Source organism: Microtus ochrogaster, unplaced genomic scaffold (genome assembly GCF_000317375.1).
Source record: "Microtus ochrogaster isolate Prairie Vole_2 unplaced genomic scaffold, MicOch1.0 UNK79, whole genome shotgun sequence".
Taxonomy (NCBI): domain Eukaryota; kingdom Metazoa; phylum Chordata; class Mammalia; order Rodentia; family Cricetidae; genus Microtus; species Microtus ochrogaster.
In genome coordinates this window covers 9,120-18,516 of record NW_004949177.1, presented here as the reverse complement: position 1 = coordinate 18,516, position 9,397 = coordinate 9,120, and positions in this window count along the sequence as shown.

The window sequence follows — 9,397 nt, the reverse complement described above, 5'->3', positions numbered from 1 at the left end:
GGTGACTCTCCCTGCCTGATACTCATGTTTATATTTTGTATTTTTTTTTCATTTAGAGATCATTTTGGACTTAGAGAAAAGTTTCAATGCAGTACTCAGGAAGTACAGACATAAGGACCAGAAATTTAAGGCCATTCTTGGCTACACAATGAGTTCAAGGTTATCTGGGATCCATGAGACCCTGTCACAAAATCTAAAATAATTTGAGTTGGAAGAACAGTACAGAGATGAATGGACAAAAGAGAGAAGTTCTCGCCTTTTTATTATGATCCCCCAAAGCCACATGTTACACAATCAAAACACCGTTAGATTTTATGCCTGTTTGTAATGTGACGCCTTTTCCATCTGGCTTCTTAGACTAAGAAATGTACAGTTAACAACTTTGCATGTGACAAAAGGAAACAATGATCCATTCCGCTTATTGCCCTTTATGAATGTACTACAGGATTTTAATCTATCCATTAGCAGAAGGGCATCTGGGTTGCTTTCAAGGTTTTGACGATGATGAATAACGTTTCTACAAACATTTTCCCAGAAGTTTTATATGGAACTTTCAGTTTGCTTTGGTAAATTCCTGACTGTGAGACTGCTAGGTCATATAGGAAGTATGTCAGGTAGATTTAAAATGATATATTAGTTCTTCATTATTGTCTTCCACATTGCTTTACTCAGGTATTAAAGCAAAGGTGTATTGCAAAATCTAACAGAGTGCCCTATAACTTATTTCAGCTTTATTATTTAAAGGATACCAAATATCTGAAATCGAGCCCAAAGATTGTTGCCATGAAGTATTACTAATAAGACATACTGTCCTGTTATATATACATAAAGCTGGCACATTTTACCATTATCTTCATGCTCTCCTCTGTACTTACTTCCTCAGCCTCTACATCTGAGGACGATTCTATGAGAGAGGAAAAAAACAGGCTAGACCCAGCAGACATGGAATTTGATGTTGGCCCAGGATTTCTTTTTCTGAGTGACAGCCAGGAAGGACAAACCTCCCCAGAGCATGGAGAATGCAGTGATGAGGATGGGAAGAAACCCTTGGAAGAGGCAACAGGCTCCATTGATGAAGTTTCTGATACTTCTTCGGATGATGACTCCTGTGTAATAGTGGAAGATACTCATGCCCCAAAAGACCCTAAGTTCCAAGAACATGTCGTGGACCAAGAACAACGAAATAAAAAGACAGCTGAGACATCCACAAAGATTCTAAGCCCAGTAGCACAGCCTGTGCACCCAGTAGAACATCCCGGGTGCCCAAAGGCAGAAACCCATGGTATGCACAGATTTGCCATCTTATGCAGTAGTTGAGGTGCAGCTGAAAGTCTTTCAAAATTCATTTTTATCCCTGTTGGGGACTTTAACATCTTTGAGTTTAAATTAACTCTGATTGCTCAGGTTTACTCTACAGAAAACATGATCTGTACTGTTTGTGATGTACTGGCTTTTCAGATAGAGATGAGAACCTCTCGGAACAGGGATGTTGGATGTTCTCTAAGGTATACCACATCCGTGTTGCTTTCATCCTGTAAAACATACAAGTATGTTTTCTGTTCCCTAGAAAATTTGAAGTAAGTGGAATGCTGAGCTGCTCTGAAGATGCAGCATATCCCCAAGCCCTTTTTTCCATCACTTGTGAAGTGACTTTAACCATCTCACAGGAAGACAGATTTCTTGACAACTCAATCCCATCCTTTTCCTCAGCATGCACCACCAAAGCTAGGTTTCTCCTCTTCTACTTTGTATCACCTCTATCCTTGAGACTGTGGACAAAACCACGGATTTGGATAATCATTTTTTATATTAGTCAGGATTCTTAAATATATAGAATGAAATTTATATGAAATGAGCTTTATATCAGTTATGTGGAATTGTGTGTATCTATTCCTGACCCCAAAACCAGATACTCCATCTGTTAAGGCCCCAAAAAATCTTTATAGAATGAAAAACTTAAAGACAGGTGTTTCAGTTTAGCTCCAGGTGTGTGATGAAAGCAAGTTCCTGAGCCTTGATGTTTCTCTCTTCTTGCTTTGCACAGATTTCTGGAATACCATAAAACTCCTTTGAACTATTTAGGAAATCTATGTGAATACATTTGTCCTTGAAGAAGATGCCCTTATGCTAAAATGTCTTGCATTTTTCTTTTTCTTTTTTCCTTTTTTGGATTAATATACAATTAATCTCTCATTGTAGATATTGACTTAAATTCCTAAGGTTTGGCAATCAGGCTATGAACAGGAGCTGGGGAGAGCCCAGTGAGGTCTTAGCAGGGTCCAGTGTGCCTTCTATAAATTTGGAGTTTCCTATGGGCTTCAGTGAACAATCTTTCTCCATCTTCACTGTGTCTTGTGCACTAAGGAAAGGCATGAACAAGAAGCAAGACATTTGTAATTTTGTGTTCTTACAAATACAGCCAAGAACAGCACTTAATTTTTAGCATTCACTATTCTTGGAAAGGTTTTCCCAGCTATGTGGCCCACGAATGAGGACACAGGTCTATTATTTGAATATATGTAGAATCTTCAATGAGGAACCTCCTTCTTACAGAGAAGTTGAAGGAGAGATATGTCAAGTATCTTTTACTTTTGTAACTGAAAGGTGATTTCATTTGCATAAGATGTTTGATTGGCTTGGTTTGCTTGGCTCAGCCTACCCCATAGGCTGCAGTTGAGTTGCCCTCAGAGAATTAAAAATATCTGTACTAAGTAGACCTGAATACAGGCTCAGTGACATATATATGCTTGTGCAGGTTTACTGGGTTCTCAGAGGTCTGTAATACAGTGGCCTGTCTGTGACTAGTGTGCTGCCAAACCACACAGTAGTCTCTATAGCCCAGTGTGCACAAAGACTAGACTTCCATTACTTGGGGATTCATTTGAATATTGTTCAATTCTGGGGGTGCTTTTTTAGTCATCAAAGTATTTTTATGTTTATTTTTGATGCATCGACACCCACAGGAAAGGCACGAGAACAATGTGAACATGAGTTGTCTCAACATATTGAGATGCTTTGTAACTTGCCATATGAATGACCAAGGGCACAGGAAAAATGGGGTAAGGACAAGAAAATCGAGATTATTGGCTACAAGGGCAGGTACAGGACCAGCCAGAGCTTATGATGTCAACAAGGGATGGATGTATGGCATACCTGTATCTTTTTACAATAACTCTGTTGGTTTTGTGCAGGTGCTAACTGTTATTAATGTCCTGGGAGCAATCGCTTTAATTTCTTTGGAAATGGAAACTCTGAGTATCCACAAAATGAGACCCATGGGTAAGAAACAGGTGGACTTTGGAAAAGGGTAGAGTCCACTGCTATTTCCCATGTTCCTGCTTATATAGTGCTTATCTCAGCATCTGTTAATTAAATGGAGGGTCTTCCACACAGAAGGACTAGATAAAAGACTCTAAAAGCCAGTGATTTCACAGATAAACCTTAAAATCGTTTGACTTCATTGCTCAAGTTCAGACTCTCAGCACAGGGTGTTTGTAGAGATGTCTTTTGTGTCCACAGCTGAGTAACTTCTGAATTCCATGTTCCTTCTTCAATTTCCCTGGAATGAAGGCATTGACCATGAAAACCATGGAAGTAGATGTAAGATGTTTGTTACATACTGTGAACAGGAAAGAGCAAAGCTGACCATGGATCTTATAGCATGAAGGCATGGACACATTCTAGCCCAATAATAATGTCTCTCACTTCAAACACAAGAAAGAATCAGTTCTTCCTAGCATGTAATTAAGGTCCAATAAGTGCTTTTTTAAAGAAATATTTCTTTCTTTTTTTTAACCTTATTTATTTATTTATTTATTTATTTATTTATTTATTTATTTTGTATACAATATTCTTTCTGCGTGTATGCCTGCAGGCCAGAAGAGGGCACCAGACCTCATTACAGATGGTTGTGAGCCACCATGTGGTTGCTGGGAATTGAACTCAGGACCTTTGGAAGAGCAGTCAGTTCTCTTAACCGCTGAGCCATCTCTCCAGCCCCCAATAAGTGCTTTTAAATGAATGTTGTCTTACTGAAGCAGAGTCTCTAAAAGCTATGTGGATTTCTATCTGCCTTTACATATGGTGACTGACATGTGAAGTGGGCAAATGTTATGTTTTGTGAAGCTTCTTGTCATCAGAGCCTACCTTAAGAAGGATTAGAGTATAGATTCTGGGTCTTTGATGAGGTTTTGCAATTTATATCATTCTCTGAATTGCCCAAGCTTTTGATTGTGGAAACATCCCGGACTAGATATTAGGAAATGTGCCTTTCAGGTATTACTGAGTCCCCAGCTCGCTGCGGTGGTCACATTTAGCCAGATGGAATAGCATATACAAGGCCACAGAGAGCAGAATCATGGTGGAACTATTTATGTAGGACCAAAGAAACCAGGTGAAACAAGTGAATTGGCTGCAATTTAGCTCAGCATCTATGTTTATTTTATCTTGGAAAGTTCTCTTTTTAATAATAAATGTCATTTTAATTCATTTAAATAATTTAAAACATGTTTGGTCATGTAGGGTCAGGTCTAACTGTATGTGTTCAACAATGGTGAAGTAGTCCACATCTACAGATTAGACATACAGGACTTTTATGAACAGGTGTTAAAAGGAAGTTACAGAAATGTCACCTCAGGAGCTCCAGCTAAGAGCTGCAGAAGCAGGGAGGTGGCTCAGCTGTGATGAACAGTTGGACCAGGGTTTAGTTCTCAGCACCCACATAGTGGTTCACAACCATGACTGCAGTTCCAGGAAACCCAACAACCCTCTTCTGCCCTCTGAGAGAATGAGGTTGCATGTGTTGCACTTAGATGTATACAGGCAACACCTTCAAACATAAAACAAAATAAATAAATCTAAAAAAGTAAAATAACATTTAAAAATGAAAAAATAGCAGAGATATCCATACATGGTGGCTCACAATTTTAAATACCAGAATTCAGAAAGTAGAAGAAGCCAGATGTCTGTGAGTTTGAGGACATCCTGATCTACATTGCAGGTTTCAAACCAGCAAGCCTAGAAAGCCTAGAAAGAGGTGGGGAATCAATAGCAGAAACTAGGTGTGGTGACACAATGCTGTCATCCCAGCTCTGCAGGCAGTGGGGCAGAAGTTCAAGGTCATTCTGAGCCACATTTTGGCAAGTTCTTATACTGAAAACAAATGTGCACCAAACCCCTAATGAAGACCATGAGAATTTCCCATGAGCCATCATTCTTTGATTTATGTCACTGTTCCAAATTTCTTCTCTTATAGACTCTGGGATGACCATGTCAATCATAACTCTCCAGTCCTCTATGGCCCATCAGCAAGGTCATATCAAACAACACCAGTGCCACATCAACCAGGAGCAGCAACGCATCAACCTCTGGCAGTGACAAATCAGCCATTGACAGGGACACATCATCCATCTGCAAGGACACAGTACCCACCACCAAGGTCACATGTAAGTGACCTATTTTAAAGCACAATCTCTTTGCTAGGAATGATGCTGCAGAAACAAACTGGCACATCCAACTTCAGGTATGAAAACAAGTATACACTGGTCCCTGCTTGCCCCATATTATTTCATGTGGCAAGCAGACTTCAATGAGCAAAATTTCAGGGGACCTTTCTTTCCAAAATAATATATATATTTATAACACCGCAGTTTGGATATAGAAAAAGCTATTCCATCATGCCCTTACCCTCGATTCTGGGGCCTTAATCTTGATTTATTTCCAATCATTTGGAAGTCTTGATTCAAGCAACCGTGGCCTGGGGACCTCGGAAAATTTCATGCAGCTAAGGAATAATGCCATGGGCCACACTGTAGAACATGATCATTTAGTAAAGGACAATAACCCTTGGCTTCACGGCCAAAAGAATAAACATGCTAGAGATATCCTCTAGCTTCCTCCTTTTGGACCAGGAGGGATTCTGGGCCAGGACATGTGTAGTTCTGTCAGAAATCATCCCATGTCTTTTGGAAGGCAATGAACTGTTATTGTAAGAAAGCAAAGGGCAACCAAGAATGCTATGGCATTCCTTAGGCAACATGATTTATACCAGTGTTATAAAAGGAATGCTTATGCGCTCTCTAAGTTCATCAGAAGCCACATCCTCCAATGTGATGAATTTGGAGATGGCGTCTTCCATAGGTGATTCTGGTTCTGAGGACAGCAGGAGGATGGACTTTTGATAGCTACTCAACGACCCTGGTGTCAGTGTGACTTTGGAGTTTACTCCGCGTCTTTCTAGACAGCATCCCCAGTTCTCACAATCATAGATAAAGCTTAGCATTTGCAAAGTCATTGTAGTTCTTTGGTCTTCAGCTGGAGAATAAAATGTTCCTAAACAGAAAGAACACTTTCTCCACAGAACATAGGACTGCTGAATGTCTAAGACTGAGCAACATTTACGGAGAGACATGGGAAGCCCAAGAGCCTGGAGACCACCTGTGAGGTTGATTGCTTGACATCACTGTTTAGGATATGGCTGTTCTTGATATCACCCTCCTTGAGGAGGCCTGGAATGGCTGAACACAGTTGCCCTTATATTGTTAGGTAGTTGGGTACTGCTGACATGTCAGAGTTTCCTGGTTAGACTGTTTCCCTCACTCCAGATGCTCAGACCATACTATTTGAGAGGATGTAGGAGCACAGACAAGTTCTCTGGCGCTTGGGAGCTCAGAATTCAACAGCTGGAGCTGGCCTGATATGGTGATCCAGGAGCCTTTGACTCACACTCACCACAGGAACAGCTGCAAAACCCTCTAGATTGGAGAAACTGAAAAGGAAGCCTCAGGACCTTGCCTTCCTACACTGCCCCCAACACAGTAGTCAGTAGCCCCAAGATTCAAAGCAGGCACTTTCAATCCCCTCTCGTGTGCTTTTTTGCTCTTACCAACAATACCAATAAGGTGGCCTGAAGACAAAGCACCTTAGTATAACCCTGTGAGTCCTGGGGTGGTAGTGTCAGATTGAATTTATCTTCTTAGCATGGTACCCAGTTCAAGTCACCTATCTGGAAAAACATAGGAGTTGCATTTGTGTGTGACTTGTGGAGGTGGAAGGATGAAACACACCAGCAATTCTAGGTAGTCACTGTATCCACACCTGCTCACTCCGATGGAGTCAGGACAAGGCATGGCCTGTATATAATGCAATATTCCACTTACAGGCTTATAACTGCATTTCAGGAGTTTTCTGTGGCATCAGCATCAAACATTTATAAACATTCCTATTTCCAAATGCATTTCATAATAAACCATATCTAGAGGATCTGATAATAGCAGAAGCCTGATGGAAGACAGAAAGTCATTATATTCAGTGGTGTAGTCACAGGACAGATCTTCATGTTACATATGATGCTTTCTCACCACCTATACCCACTCAACGATCCCTGGTCAAGCCTAGGGTCCCAAAGCAAAAACAAAAAACAAAAGAAAACAAAAGAAAAACCTAAAAACCAAACCAAATCAAAATAAACAAACAGAAAATCCCCAAAGTCATGAGACTATGTTGAGGTTTAGGTGAAGGAAAGAAGTGTGGGTAGAATTTAGAAGAAGGTAAGAGAGAGTAAGGTGATGAGTGTGGACAGAATTAATTAATGTATTTAACATTCAGAAGAAATACATTTTAAAAGCTCATATTTCATTCCTTTTAGACTTACATATTTATTTTTATTTTTAATTATATATTTTATGTGTGTTTGTGTATGGGTATGCACATGGATACAGGTATGCATGGAGGCCAAACAAGGCATAATATCCTCTGGATCTGGGATTAGAGGTAGTCAAGTGCTGTTTGACATGCACGTCTTCTACCAGAGTAGTACTTGTTCAGAACCAATGGGTTATCTTTCCAATCTCTCAAAGTTAATGCTTATTATTAAATGGTTTTCAAAGATAACTATCATCACCCAAACAATTTTATTATGTTATTCCATAATCTTTCAGAATATGTACTCATACAACTAAAAGACCAATATATCAATTAGTATACCACCAATTATTAGTACAGCTTTAGTTTAAATTTTCGTCTTGGCCTAAATAAATGTTTCTTCCCACAATATTTTCACCTACAATATTTTACTGGTTACTTATCTATGCTTCAGACTTATTCTTTTGCATACCTATAGGTTTTCAAAATCTTGTGCTATTGCTTAAGTATCCTAGAGAATCTCATCTGCACAAATCTCACAATCCCACCAGCAATGCAGTCTTCCACGAGAAAAAAAAATTGCCTGAAACTAGTATTTCACAATAAACACAAAAGGAAAGAAATATACGTATATATTAACTTAAAACTAATTTAAGATCATATCATCATATGGGCACTATCTTAAGACTAATTTACTCTTAATGTATAGATCGTGAGGAATCTTGTTCATCTTAATTGATGCTGGAAAATTTTATATTTTGGGGAAGGATAATAGACCTCTTCATTAAACTCAAATCAGAATAAAGATTTTTTTTTCTGAAAAATTCCTGGCCAGAGGAATTATGCAGTTTAATTGAGATCTAGCATCTAGCTTGTCAAACCTTGTCAAATTTCAAGTCTGTTAGAATGAAATTTAATTTAGCCTAAGTTACACTATCGATTTAGTAATTTGGTTTTAATTAGTTATATTCAGTTAATTGTTTCTAGGTCTGTCATGATATTTAGAAACGGGGTTGTGGAAATTTACTTCACAGTTTGTGTCTCTTTTTAAAAAATTGATCACTCCTACTCAGAAAGTTTATGTAGAACAATTAGTCAAATGAATCTTTTCTAATTGATTTTTACATGTATGCTTAAAGAGTGTGTGCCGTATGCTATAGTAATATACTCCAGATCATTGTTTATAACAGTCTAATAGTTGAAAGTCATCATAGTGATAGAAGTGTATTTCACCTATCATCCCCTTATCATTCACATAATAAAATGTCCCACATCACCATTAAAATACTTCTTGTAATCCAGGTCCTAAACATTTTGTATCAGGATCTAGGTGGGTTGGTTATCTTGACTCTCTAGTTAATGCCTGCTTCCTAGTGCCCAAGATCTAATACAGGTCCCTCATCAAGTTCCCCAGCCTAGTTTGGATATCTCTCTTTGCCCCATCACAACCTTTAGCCTAGCATCAGGAAACCAGCTTTCACCTATTTGTAATACTTGCCTATTCTCATTCCACATCTACCATCACAGCTCAAAGATGTCTTGCACAACTTATGTTAGGGTCTAGCCCTGTGAGACTCTCTGATGTTCCTCTGCAGGTACTGTACCCAATCCCTCTGAGCTAGTATAGTATATCAAGTGACTCTGTCTAATATAGACAGCCCAGCTGAGTCAGCAATAATCTTACCAAGATTATCTCTAATAAAGAAAAACTTAAAGCAACCCCTCCTTTTTTTTTTTTTTTTTTTTTTTTTTTTTT